Here is a 13,457-nt window from a genome sequence, read left to right as displayed (position 1 = left end):
AATATTTACTACTTGTTGTAACGTATAGTAGCCTGAAGACTGTAATGAACTTCTGTAGACTACATGGTGCTTGATAATCCAGTGAATGTTTACTACTTGTTGTAACGTATAGTAGCCTGAAGACTGTAATGAACTTCTGTAGACTATATGGTGCTTGATAATCCAGTGAATATTTACTACTTGTTGTAACGTATAGTAGCCTGAAGACTGTAATGAACTTCTGTAGACTATATGGTGCTTGATAATTTTAAACACCATTTATGGGAATTATCTGCAGATTTATTTATAATCTTAACAAACAACCGAATTGCGGAAAATTGTCAGACGAATAGAAAAGCGAAAAGGACTTCCTTTAAAGCCTTAAGTGATTATCGCACCAGAAGAAACCAAAACAAATTACAACTGAAGTAACTATAGTGTGATATTATAGAAAAACATTAAACAATTTACAACTGTAAGAAGCCCCTTTGTGAAAACAGTCACTTTCATTGTAACGTTAATGGAGTTGATTAAATGATAGCAATATTTTCAATCAACCATCCTAACACAAGTAGAATATACAAAAATAATGTTGTTATTTAAACAAAAAATTCAAGGAACTACGTTATCGGTAATAAACGTGACTAAACACTTCAAACAGTTCATTATCATTCTCTGGAAATACTAATTATTTAACGCCCTTTTAGGCATAAATTTCATGAAATTAAACTCTTTTAATAGCAGAATCAATAGTTAACATATCAAACTGCTTTTAAACGTAGTTTTCCACAGACCTAATCCTTTATAAGTAGACACAATAGTTCAGTAACGTAATCTAATCTATCAGAAAACGTTTAAACCTAGCTTAATGGAAGCAACGTAAACTAGATAAACTTTAATGAGAATTGACTATACCCTATAAGAGGTTCCACTTCATGGACTTTGAAATTACTTTGTCCATCGTAACCACGGCTATTTCCGTTCTCAGCCAGTTACACTCGAATTAGGCTTATTTCTGAGCCTGATTCTATTGTAACACGGTCTTTACTGCCTGACAAAGGGCATCTGCACGAAACATCGAACAAAATAAACTAGGGAAACGTTTTCCTTTAGATGTGTCAATTTATATATTTTCATTCATTCAAGTTTTTCCTCTCACGTCTTGCGGAACATTGTTACAAGTTTTGCAAAGTACAACAAGATAAATCTTTGACCCTGCACCTCAGTTTCCAGTGAACCGAGACCATATTTAAGCAGACCAAAGAAACCAAGACTGCAACAGCATCGACAGGGGTTGGGACTCAAAGATTATGAGTCGAGTACCCTAACCACCAGGCTATGGACGAACAGGGTTGCTGATTTCAGTTTTTGAGTCTATTTTTCTGATGAAAACAGCCCACCTTTGAGTCTTTGTCAATTTAAAATGTTGTTTATTATGTAACTGACGAGATCAAAATATTTGATCAATTACGTCCACTTTGTTTTTTGGGTTATAAAGTTATTTTTGTGAATGAAACCATTGCCTGGAATATCTTGTAAATTATATTTATCGTTTAAAAATCTCGCTTTATTCGGAAAGGGCTGTGACAAAGAATATCAGGCATAAGCCTAACCTTGGTGGTATTGCATTGCCGTTTGGTCGAAAATGTGTCGTAAACAGGATATATAGTTATTAAACATGCCGCTTGTGGCGCCAGGACTCAAATCTGTGGCGATACGCTACTCTATTAACATATGTACATTTCTATAAAGCGCGATTAATCATTTGTGTAGATAATAATGGATTGAATTTAGTTTGAGGCAAAAAAGAAATAAAAATAGCAACACATTTTGAAAGCGACTGAAACAAAGTAAGTAACCTTGAACAAAACTAACTATTGCTTCGAGCTTCCTCGAGTTTCACTTAACTTGGAGTAAAGTTAAAGGAGACGAATCTGGCTTAGTTTAAAATTTCTACAGAAAATAATGTTTGTTTGTTATCGCAAGTTTTGAGAATGGACTTAAGATCGTTTGTGGTGCATTGAAAGCTAAAAGAACAAGACTTTAAAATCTTTAACAGTATATTATAGAATTGTAGATCGCTCCTTTGTAGAGTAAAAAAGGGAAATGAATGTCTTAAAAAAAACTGAAGTCCCGAAGCAGCAAGAAGAAGATGTGCCAAAGAAATCTGCCTTACGGTAAAGATAGGATGAAAGTTTTGAGCAATAGAAAGCTGATTCCAAGAAGAGATTCAAGAAAGGTTTATCAGCCACTTTAAGCTATGTCCTACATAAAAATAAATACAATACATAAATTTAACCTGAAGAATATTAGAAAGCTAGATAAGAGGAAGATACTAAATCCAGAAAAGCTGCCTATAAAGTAAGACACAAGCTGCTTACGAAAGGGAGCTAATAGATCCATAAAAAGCCACCTCTTAGGTTAGAGGGGGAGAAACATCTAAAATAAAAATAAACTCCACCCAAGGTTAGAAATGTTTGTTTGTTATTAAACACAATGCTACGCAATGGGCTATCTGTTCTCTGCCCACCACGAGTACCGAAACCCGGTTTTTAGCGTGATAAACCTACAGACTTACTACTTTACCACTGGTGGGCAGTTAGAAATGAATATGATTTTCAATTTACAGAAGCGGACTTCAAATCTAGAAACCAAGATGCAAAATCTCTTGAAATATGCATCAAAATTTAATTATTTGGTTCGGATATTTGTTCAAATGTTAAAAGTAAGAAATTTTTATTAGCAACAAGATCTATAAAATTGCCTTCTATTGCCCCAGAAAAATGTACTTCCAAAGTCTGTTATAAGCGAGATCGTAAAACTAAAAAGTTTTGCCTCCAAGTGAAAGAAAAACTGCTTCTAGAACTAGATGAAGAAAAGATTCGAACCTTGATAAAAAATCTGCTACCATGTTTGATATGTGAAATATTTCGTAAATTAACAAGAGGGTTTGTTTGTTTTTGAATTTCGTGCAAAGCTACACGAGAGCTATCTGCGCTAGCCATCCCTAATTTAGCAGAGTAAGACTAGAGGGAAGGCAGCTAGTCATCACCACCCACCGCCAACTCTTGGGCTACTCTTTTACAAACGAATAGTGGGATTGACCGTAACATTATAACGCCCCCACGGCTGAAAGTGCGAGCATGTTTGGTGGGACGGGAATTCGAACCCACGACCCTCAGATTGCGAGTCGAGCCCCTTATCCACCTCGCCATGCCGGGCCTAAACAAGAGGGAATCCTTTATATCCGCGAAATTTAGAAATAAAATAAAAGCGTTAGGCTATATAAATCATTAATATCGTACATAAACCAGTAATTAAGATGTAGCATCAAACGAAAACTGACACAGTTAGAACTTAATTAGGCCAGTTAAAGGTGCTGTGTTAAGAAAAAAGTCGTAATTTTACATTACGGCTATAACACATCGTCGTGCATTATTAACTAAGTTTAACTTTCAGGTTATTTATTCATCTATCAAATAGCTTTAGATCCTTTATAATTTGAGGAATATTTGAATTGTAATAATAATTTGATAAAAAAGTGTTTTTTTTTTTACTTTTAGTCTTTTTCAATTATTACAGACTTGTCTGAATATCTTACTTTCTGTAATCAATTTAATAAATAAATATATTCAGTCTATGAACCTCGTTCGTCAAGCAGTAAAAACACAACTGTGTGTTGTTTAATAAAATAAGTAAGAACATTGAACGTTTAAAAACCGCACTATAATTTATTGTATAAGTGGAAAAGGTTCCACCTTTTCAGGAGACCAGAAGAAACACAGGAGAGTTCTTTTTTTTTTATTTCTTTTCCAACAAGTGTACATGTATAATTTACATATTATACAACGTCATTCACAGAACATATTCCCCAAAATTCACTTCTGTGGCACCAGGTCCTAGAAATATACTCAAAATTATTTTATGCTTAACAATTTCAAGAGATTCTCTTATGTTTAATTCATTTTGTGGCTCAACTTCTTTAGATATTTGAATATTATGAGAAAAGTTTGTCACATGTTCCGCCAAAATTGAATCACTAGTTTTTAATTTTTCGACTGTGTTTTTTGTGTTAATTAATTCCAAACTTGAAATTTCTGGTTGTTTGTCCAATACAGTTCAACCCACAACTGCAAGAGATTTTTATACTCCAAATTTATCTTTCAATCAAATTTTGTCTTTAATACCGTTAATGATATTCATTAGTTTTAATTTAAGAGTAAAGGCTGTATTTTCATGAACACCTTGTATATTTTTGTTGACAGTTACGGAACACATGGCAAACATATTTTTTCTTTATTAACATTACTTATTATCTGTAGTTTGGTGTATTGTGAAATTTGTAATTTATTACAGTATTTTAATGTATCTTACCTATAATACACAGTTCAAAACATCTATCGATAGCTATATATTTTAAATAATTCAGTCCAAGATCTTCGTTATGTGTAGAGACTTTAATGGCCCTCTGGAAATATATTTTGTAGATGTCACTGTATAACATGGAGATTATACACGTACATTTGCTGGTATAAAAAAATGAAAGTTCTTGTGTTTCTTCTGGTCTCCTGAAGAGGGTGGAACTTTTCCCACCGAAAAATTTAGAGTTTTTAATTGTATATTTTACTGATAACTTATACAATAAATTATTGTTCATTTTTAAACGTTGAATGTTCCTTCTTATTTTATGAAATCTATGCACAAGAATGGTCATATAATATATTAGCGTTGCGTAATATTTTATTATATGCGCATGTTTATCGTCCAATTTGTTTTAAATATAATTTTATACGTATCTTATTTTAAGTTTATAATGGAAACGACACTTATACAGATGGAAGTATAACGGTAATTGTTATAACTTACACTTACGTTCCCTTAAATGGCGAACTCTACGAACAATCGAAACTACGGTATAGGGCTATTGTCAAGATGCACGGTTGTCAGATATAACATGACCGAACGTTTAATATAACGTCTGTATAACGTATAAGATGATGTGCTTAACAGCTTATAATTTCATTTATGCAATACATTATCAGAGGATTTCGGTCTGAAACTAGTTTGCAAAATAGTTGAGATAATATTTCTCATTATCATTTTTGATTATAAAATTTTAAATCGATCGTAAAGAAACCGCCAGAAAATCCGCTAGACCATTTTTTTTCACATAAAATTTTACATAATTTTAAAGTTTAGTCTCTTGGTCCAAAAACCGCAATGTAACCACCAAAATATTCTTAGAGTGTTGATGAAAAGTTTTCCTAAAACAATGATATTTTCTCTTAAGCCTGCACCCCAGTGACACAGCGGTATGTCTGCGGACTTACAACGCTATAAACCGGGTTTCTGTACCCGTGGTGGGCAGAGTACAGATAGCCCTTTGTATAGCTTTGTGCTTACTTACAAACAAACCCTTAAGACTATTTTATTTTGACCTTGATTTGTATTATAAGGGTGTTTTTAACAGGATCTTGACATCTAGAACACACTGCGCACTCAGTTCTTCAACATTTTTTTATGACTTTCGTTGGTTGAGATTTAATTAATTATATTCTAGACTATTAAGAGTTAACACAATACAAGTGGTTACAATGAGAAGAACAAACCATCTTATTGTTACTTTTCCTTGTATTTCGCTATTTTATTGTCTACTTTTGACAAGATTCTAACCTTTTTGGACGAACTCTCTTTCTAATCTCTTTAGCTTCAACAGAAACCCCAATGTGAGGGAACCCAGAACGTTTGTATAATTCATGCAAACATAACACTTTACAATCTTGCACCTGCAACCGAGACTAGGCTGAACATGACTTTCGGGCATTCTCCCAGAGTCTACTGACTAGTCTGGAACTGAAAATAGGCCTTATACAGGTAAATTATACAGGTAAATTACACAGGTAAACTACACAGGTAACTTACACAGGTAACTTACACAGGTAACTTACACAGGTAAATTATACAGGTAAACTATACAGGTAAATTACACAGGTAAATTACACAAGTAAATTATACAGGTAAACTATACAGGTAAACTATACAGGCAAATTACACAGGTAAATTATACAGGTAAACTATACAGGTAAATTACACAGGTAAATTACATAGGTAAATTATACAGGCAAATTACTTTGCAAAAAGAAAGCGATTTTCACGAAAATCTTGACACAAACAGAGGGAAGAACTCACTTTTAGATAAACATTTTTCTGTAAGAGGTGAACCGAGTAGCACACAAGTTGTATTGCTTAAAAGCTCTAATACTGTTGAAAGCAGCTTTAGTGTTTTTATTGCTTGCCGAATAATGTAGTGAGCAAAAAAGCAAATAATTTCTGTAAAATCGACTCATGGTTTTAGTGTTGAATAGATAAATATCTTATACAAGTAATTGAAAACTTAAAAACGTACACATAGTTAAAGGAAAAATATCAAACTTGATTAGTGAGCTCTATAGATCGTTCTTTAGACTTTGCTTTAAATAGTTAAGAGTTTAGTTTGAAAACAAATTATTAATGTTTTATCTTATAATATTCTATTTTTTAAATTATTAGCGTTTTATCTTTTAATATTCTATTTTTTTAAATTATTAACGTTTTATCTTATAATATTCTATTTTTTTTTAATTATTAGCGTTTTATCTTATAATATTCTACTTTTTAAAATTATTAGCGTTTTATCTTATAATATTATATTTTTTCAAAATTATTAACGTTTTATCTTATAATATTATATTTTTTTAAATTATTAACGTTTTATTTTAGAATATTCAGTGGCACAGCGGTATGTCTGCGGACTTACAACGTTAGAATCCGGGTTTCGATACCCGTGGTGGGCAGAGCACAGATAGCCCATTGTGTAGCTTTGTGCATAATTACAAACAAACAAACATACTCTTTAATATTTGCTTCTTTGTAGGTTACGACAAAGCTACACATTATCAATCACAATATTTATATTAATAACATTATTATATTACATTATCAACCATAATATTTAAATTTATATTAATAGAATTACTATACTACATTATCAACAATAATATTTAAATTTATATTAATACCATTACTATATTACATTATCAACCATAATATTTAAATCTATATTAATAACATTATTATATTACATTATCAACCATAATATTTAAATTTATATTAATACGATTACTATATTACATTATCAACCATAATATTTAAATTTATATTAATACCATTACTATATTACATTATCAACCATAATATTTAAATCTATATTAATAACATTATTATATTACATTATCAACCATAATATTTAAATTTATATTAATAACATTAGTATATCACATTATCAACCATAATATTTAAATTTATATTAATAACATTATTATATTACATTATCAACCATAATATTTAAATCTATATTAATAACATTATTATATTACATTATCAACCAGAATATTTAAATCTATATTAATAACATTATTATATTACATTATCAACCATAATATTTAAATTTGTATTAATAAAATTATTATATTACATTACTAGCGAAAGTACCCGGCTTCGCTCGGATTATTAGGTTGATAGTGTGTGTATTCTGAACCCATTTTAGCATAAAAAGTATAACCTATATACTTTTGTTGCTAAGCAACATGACATAAAAGCCATTGTTGGTACACATTGTTACCAAAACACACTGTCTTTTCTATATATCAGAAGTTGTTATATAAGGAACCACTTCTTTCTTATGTGGTTTTTGTCTAGTTTGCTTCATTGAAAAGAATTTACCGACTTTTGACTGCCTTGACTGCACTTTTCTGCCTCTTTGTTTGTCAAGCTTGATTTATTGATTTATTCATTTCAGTTAGCTTTCAAATGTGAGGTTAGGGCATACTATGGGGTGGGGTTGGTAGTACTTGCCCCGTCATTTTTGATGGGTTATACACTAGTCCCATAATAGTTAAAACTACCCTATGACATCTCATAATAGTTAAAAACCGCTCTATAACATCCCATAATAGTTAAAACTACCCTATGACATCTCATAATAGTTAAAAACCGCTCTATAACATCCCATAATATTTAAAACACTCTATAACATTCCATAATAGATCAAACACCACTTTATTACATTCCATAATAATTAAACAATCACTCTATAACATCCCATAATATTTTTAAAAATCACTCTATAACAACCCATAATAGTTAAAGAAAAACACAATAAGATCCCATAATAGTAAAACACTAATATTCCATGGCGGTCACATTTATTTTGTATAAGGTTTTCGCATAAAAAGATGTGCACGCACATGCGCACACGAACGTAGATAAGTAATAATATTCAGGTGCATACCCACAGGGTCCACTTAGTATGGGTGCAAACTTTCAAGTTTCTAGGTTCTTTCCTCTTGGAGCTATAGTGGTCACATATTTTGTGTGTTTTTTCGCTAGTTTGCCTCACAAAAAGATACAGTCGCGCACGCACGTGGATAAATAATAATACCCAGGTGCACACTCTCACAGTCCACTTAGTATGTGTGCAATATTTCAGGTTTCTAGGTTCATTGCTCTTGGAACTATAATGGTCACATTTATTTTCTAAGTGATTTTTCGCATAAAAAGATGCGCATGTGCACACGCACGTGGATAAGTAATAATACCCAGTTGCACACCCTCAGGCTCATTTTACTTTGGATGCAGAATTTTAGGTATCTATGTTCTTTCCTCTTGGAGTTATGGTGGTCACATATTCTTTTCTATGTGGTATTTAGCTAGCTTGCCTCACAAAAAGATGCGTACGCGCACACGCACGTGGATGAGTAATAATATCCAGGTGCACACCCTCAGGGTCTACTTAGTATGTGTACAAAATTTAAGGTTTCTAAGTTCTTTCCTCTTGGAGTTATGGTGGTCACATATTCTTTTCTATGTGGTATTTAGCTAGCTTGCCTCATAAAAAGATGCATACGCGCACACGCACTTGGATAAGCAATATTATCCAGGTGCACACCCTCAGGGTCTACTTAGTATGTGTACAAAATTTAAGGTTTCTAAGTTCTTTCCTCTTGGAGTTATGGTGGTCACACACAGACACACCCTTATATTATTATAGATTAACCATAATATCTAAATTTACATTATTATAATTATTACATTACATTATTAATAATAATATATAACTTTTCGTTTATTTACGTTACATTACGTTATCAACCATAATATTTAATTAATAATGTGAATTTTAAAAGTATTTGACTTATCTGTTTATCTGTTTTGACATAAGTATTACTCTGTTGTAAATCATATTGTTGTATTATTTATTTGCATAATTTTCGTGTTCGTCAGAATGTTTCATGGCGTTTCTCATCGGGCAGAATACATTAAGATTTATTTCTCTTTGTTTTATAAATCGTTTTGACTTTTTATTATTGTTGACTTAAAAGTTTAATAAAAGAAAGCTAATGATTTTTCATTTTGTTTTTGGTCGAGGTTAGGCTTAGGATAGAGCTCCGGATTTTGTAACTAGTAAACCTTGTTCTAATTCCTGCAATACTACAAAATATTCCCCGCATTTTAACCTGTGAGTATCTATATAATAATATACTTGTTCGAGTGTCTGTTACGGAAATGACGTGTGCGCGTATGCTTATTTAGATAGTAAATTGTGCGTGCATTACCATGACAGACAAATATTGAGTATTATTACAATAGATTAGCAGAGACCCGCAAGACATTTGCGCTCAGATTATTGCCATCATTTCAACAGTACTTTTGTAAATAAAGGATTTCTAGAATAATACAAAATAATTCTATTCGCAGACACCGAAATACTGTCATATTATAAATCTGCTGTCGGTATGCCTTGTAAGAGTGCACAGTAAGAATATTACCCAGAAAAACAGTGCAAGCGCCTGTCTGCACCAGAGAACTGGAAAGCTCAACAAACAAGTCACTACAACTGCTTTTTGAAAGAAGGAATAACAAAAAAAGGTGAATGTAAATATTATTTATTAACCATATAGCACAATAACATTAAAAGTTTGAAGTTTTCAAAAAGGTCCAACGTTAGGTCCTAGAATAAAGTTATAAGTTTATTTAGTAATATTATTAAGTGCAGTATAGTTTAGTCCTAACTAAGCTAATGGAAAAAACGTACACGATACAGTGTTAATTTATCTCTTTATCAAACTTTGGCCCAACATTAGTTAAGATTATATAAAGTACGACCTAAATACAAGTGGACTTACACATTTCGGTGTCTACAATTACATTTCGTTAGTATTATTCTACAAATATTGTATTTAAAGAAATTCTGTTGCAATAAATTTAAGATACTAATTTGATGACAAACCTTTTGTGGGCCTCTGTTAGTATTATAATAAAGACAGCTTATTATATCCTTAGCATGGATTTTGTGTGGCAGGGTGCCGCTGACTGACTGCCAGTAGTCCAAAATTAGGGCCTGCAGAAGATTATCTCAGTAAATACAAAACTTTATTTTGAGAAGTATAAATATAGCTTCTTCATTTAGACACGTTACAATATTTCGTAAAACAAAATCGATATCCTGAAATTACGTTTAAATGTTTTACGTAAACTTTGTGAGCGTATTTGAACTATGTTTAAGCGTATTTTTATGAAACTTTTATGTTTTTACAAACATTTAATCTGAGATACTTTTTGCGCCTACAGAAGTTTCACACATCAAATCCTGCGTCGAAACAATTGATATAAGACAGAAGTGTCAATATATACAGTAACTCAACGAGAATATAGAAACCTATTGCATTGTTATAATATTAAAGATTTATAAAGGGCAATGCTTAAAATGCTACCGTTATATATATTATAGGTTTGGCACGCTTATTGTTTGTTTGTTTTTAATTACACACAAAGCTACACAAGGGCTATTTATGCTCTACTCACCACGGGTATCGAAACCCGGTTTCTAGCATTGTAAGTCCGCAGACATACCACTGTGCCACTGGGGGGCGGCACGCTTATAAGCTAAGTGTTTACTAACAACGTCCCTTTTTTAATTATACACTTTTAATATACATGTACGATACATTGTTTACATGAGTTATGACACTAAATGTGATCTTCTGTATGACTGCTTCATTTTTATCCCTCTAGTGGCTCAGCGGTAAGTATAAAGGCTTACAATGCTAAATCTGGGTTTCAATACTCGTGATAGGCACAGCACAGATAGCCCATTCTGTAGCTTTGTGCTTAACAACAAACAAACACACATTCTCGTATGTCAGCGTAATTTTGGTGGCTACTATTGACTCATTTTGTGTATCATTTTAACGATCATATTTTATTGCTTCATTCCTATCCCCCTAGTGGATCAACTGTCAGTCTGAAGGCTTATAACGCTAAAAACTGGGTTTTAATACTCATGGTGGGCACAGTACAGATAGCCCATTATATAGCTTTAAGCTTAATAACAAACAAACAATCATTCTCGTATGTCAGCGAATCTTTGGTGGCTAATGTCTACTCATTTCATTTCTATTGTTTCAATGTCTATATTTTGCCCATTAATCAGTTAAGACTGTGTGTTGAGTTTACTTTATGTCATGTTTCTCATGTCGGATGGATAGTAGTAAGGGAATATAGATTTTACTACTAATACCTAATTTTTAGGTTCTTCATCTATGAGTATTTGAAAACGTTTCAAGTCGACTGGTCATTTTTCATTCTCTTATTGTTTATTTGTTTTAGCATAAACCTTGAAAATATGCTATCAGCACTCTGTCTACCAGGGTGAACAAAACTCCGAATTTTAACCTTACCGCTGCTTGCAGAACCTCACTCTCTTTGGCTAATAGTTATTTGAACTTTTCAGTAAGTTCCTGATTTTGTTGCTTTGTCATATTTTATATTGTTTCAGATATTCCTTTTTAATAGTTTCTTGTATAAGTTTTTTTTATATTTCTAACACATATTAGAGAAAAAAACATCTTGAAATAAACGAGACCATTTTATAGAGCAAGAAAAAAATAACGCCAGTCTTCTAGCTTTCAAATCCAAGACGCTCTTATTAAATCGTGAAATATCAGCTGTACATGATGGGAGTTTAAACATTATTAAGAAAAAGTGATAGTGTAGAAAAACTGACCAATCAACCGTTAAGGAAAGTGTGCTGAAATGAGAAAAGTTTGGTAATTGTTGAACTTTACGTAGTGCTGAAGAAGTGAAATTACATTTGAAACAATATGAAGAAAACTAATTAGAAAGTGATGGTAAGAGATGGAAAATTTAATTAAAGGTCTGTTTTCCCAAATGGTCATTCTCTTTACAGCATTAAAGCGGCAGGCTCCCGAAATGTCTTTACTTTCATCGAACTTATGTAATAACAAGAGTTTAATTTTGTATTTCCATCAGCTGTTATAGTTTTCACGGCTTGTATAAAGGTGAACAAGAGTTCGTGTATAATTCATATTAACTTTTGATCATAGCCAACTACCTAAGTAGATCGTAATTGAAAATAAACCCAGTATTGCGTATAGTTAATTAAGTATTCTGCACGTCCTTAATTATATAAATACTAACATGCAAAGACTTATCAGATGAGCATCTTCGCTGTTTACAATAATTTCGTTCGTAATTACAGAAGGTATAGTTTTAAATTAAACATGAAATACGGAGTCTCTCAAAGATCATAGCCTCTTCTACACTCTAATGCATTCCACAATATTCATGTCGCCAACGTTCCAACTAATAGAATTGTAGCCATAAATATCACGAGAAAAATAGTACAGATTTTCTTTTATTCTCACAAATATCAATTACATTAACACTGAGTTGTAAAGTCCTGAATGAAGGCACTGCAGAAGTGTTAATGAGTTAATTATTATGTTGTGTGAAATATATGAGTCAGCAATGATACAGTAATATTGGATAATATAAATAATAATCTAGTCGTTAACACTTTAGCTTGAAAGCAATGCTAACAGTCTAAACTACAGGTATTTAATACACTGATGACCACAGACCTGATTATTAGAGGAATTTATAAAGGAACTCAGGTAAAGAAAGAAAGAAAGAGATAAAATTTAACCTTCCTTTTAAGCAAAACTAGGGGATCAGACTCTGAATTCCAGATTTCACTTTGTAACAATACAAAACACTGAATAATACTAAATGATATTAGAAATGATGAGTATACTGGAATGAGCGGCAACAGCTTGTTGTAGAAAAAACAAATAGGATAAAAGATGAAACATAGTAAAACCAGAATAGATAAAAAGCATGCTTCTATTATACAATTTCTATTCTCGAACACAGGGGTTTTATGTATAATGGAATGTTGAGGACACAGAGAACGAGTTGAATTTCAGAAATACTTTACTTTGTTTGTTCCTAACAGCTTTGTCTACATAAAGTTTGATAAACTCCGACTGAGAAGAGTTTGTTTGTTCGTTTTGAATTTCGCGCAAAGCTACGCGAGGGCTATCTGCGCTAGCCGTCCCTAATTTAGCAGTGTAAGACTA

At 32.0% G+C, this 13,457-nt stretch overlaps 1 protein-coding gene across 1 annotated transcript in view; it reads right to left on the bottom strand.

Annotated features, from left to right (window-relative positions):
• The window catches only part of LOC106469723 (growth hormone secretagogue receptor type 1-like), a gene marked incomplete at its 5' end in the record, with an annotated part of 45,795 nt that overhangs the window by 31,431 nt on the left and 907 nt on the right, over positions 1–13,457 (bottom strand). The window lies entirely within an intron of this gene.

This window comes from Limulus polyphemus, unplaced genomic scaffold, assembly GCF_000517525.1.
Source record: "Limulus polyphemus unplaced genomic scaffold, Limulus_polyphemus-2.1.2 Scaffold3631, whole genome shotgun sequence".
Taxonomy (NCBI): domain Eukaryota; kingdom Metazoa; phylum Arthropoda; class Merostomata; order Xiphosura; family Limulidae; genus Limulus; species Limulus polyphemus.
Note: the sequence above shows the minus strand (reverse complement) of the source record. Positions and strands in the feature narration are given on the sequence as shown.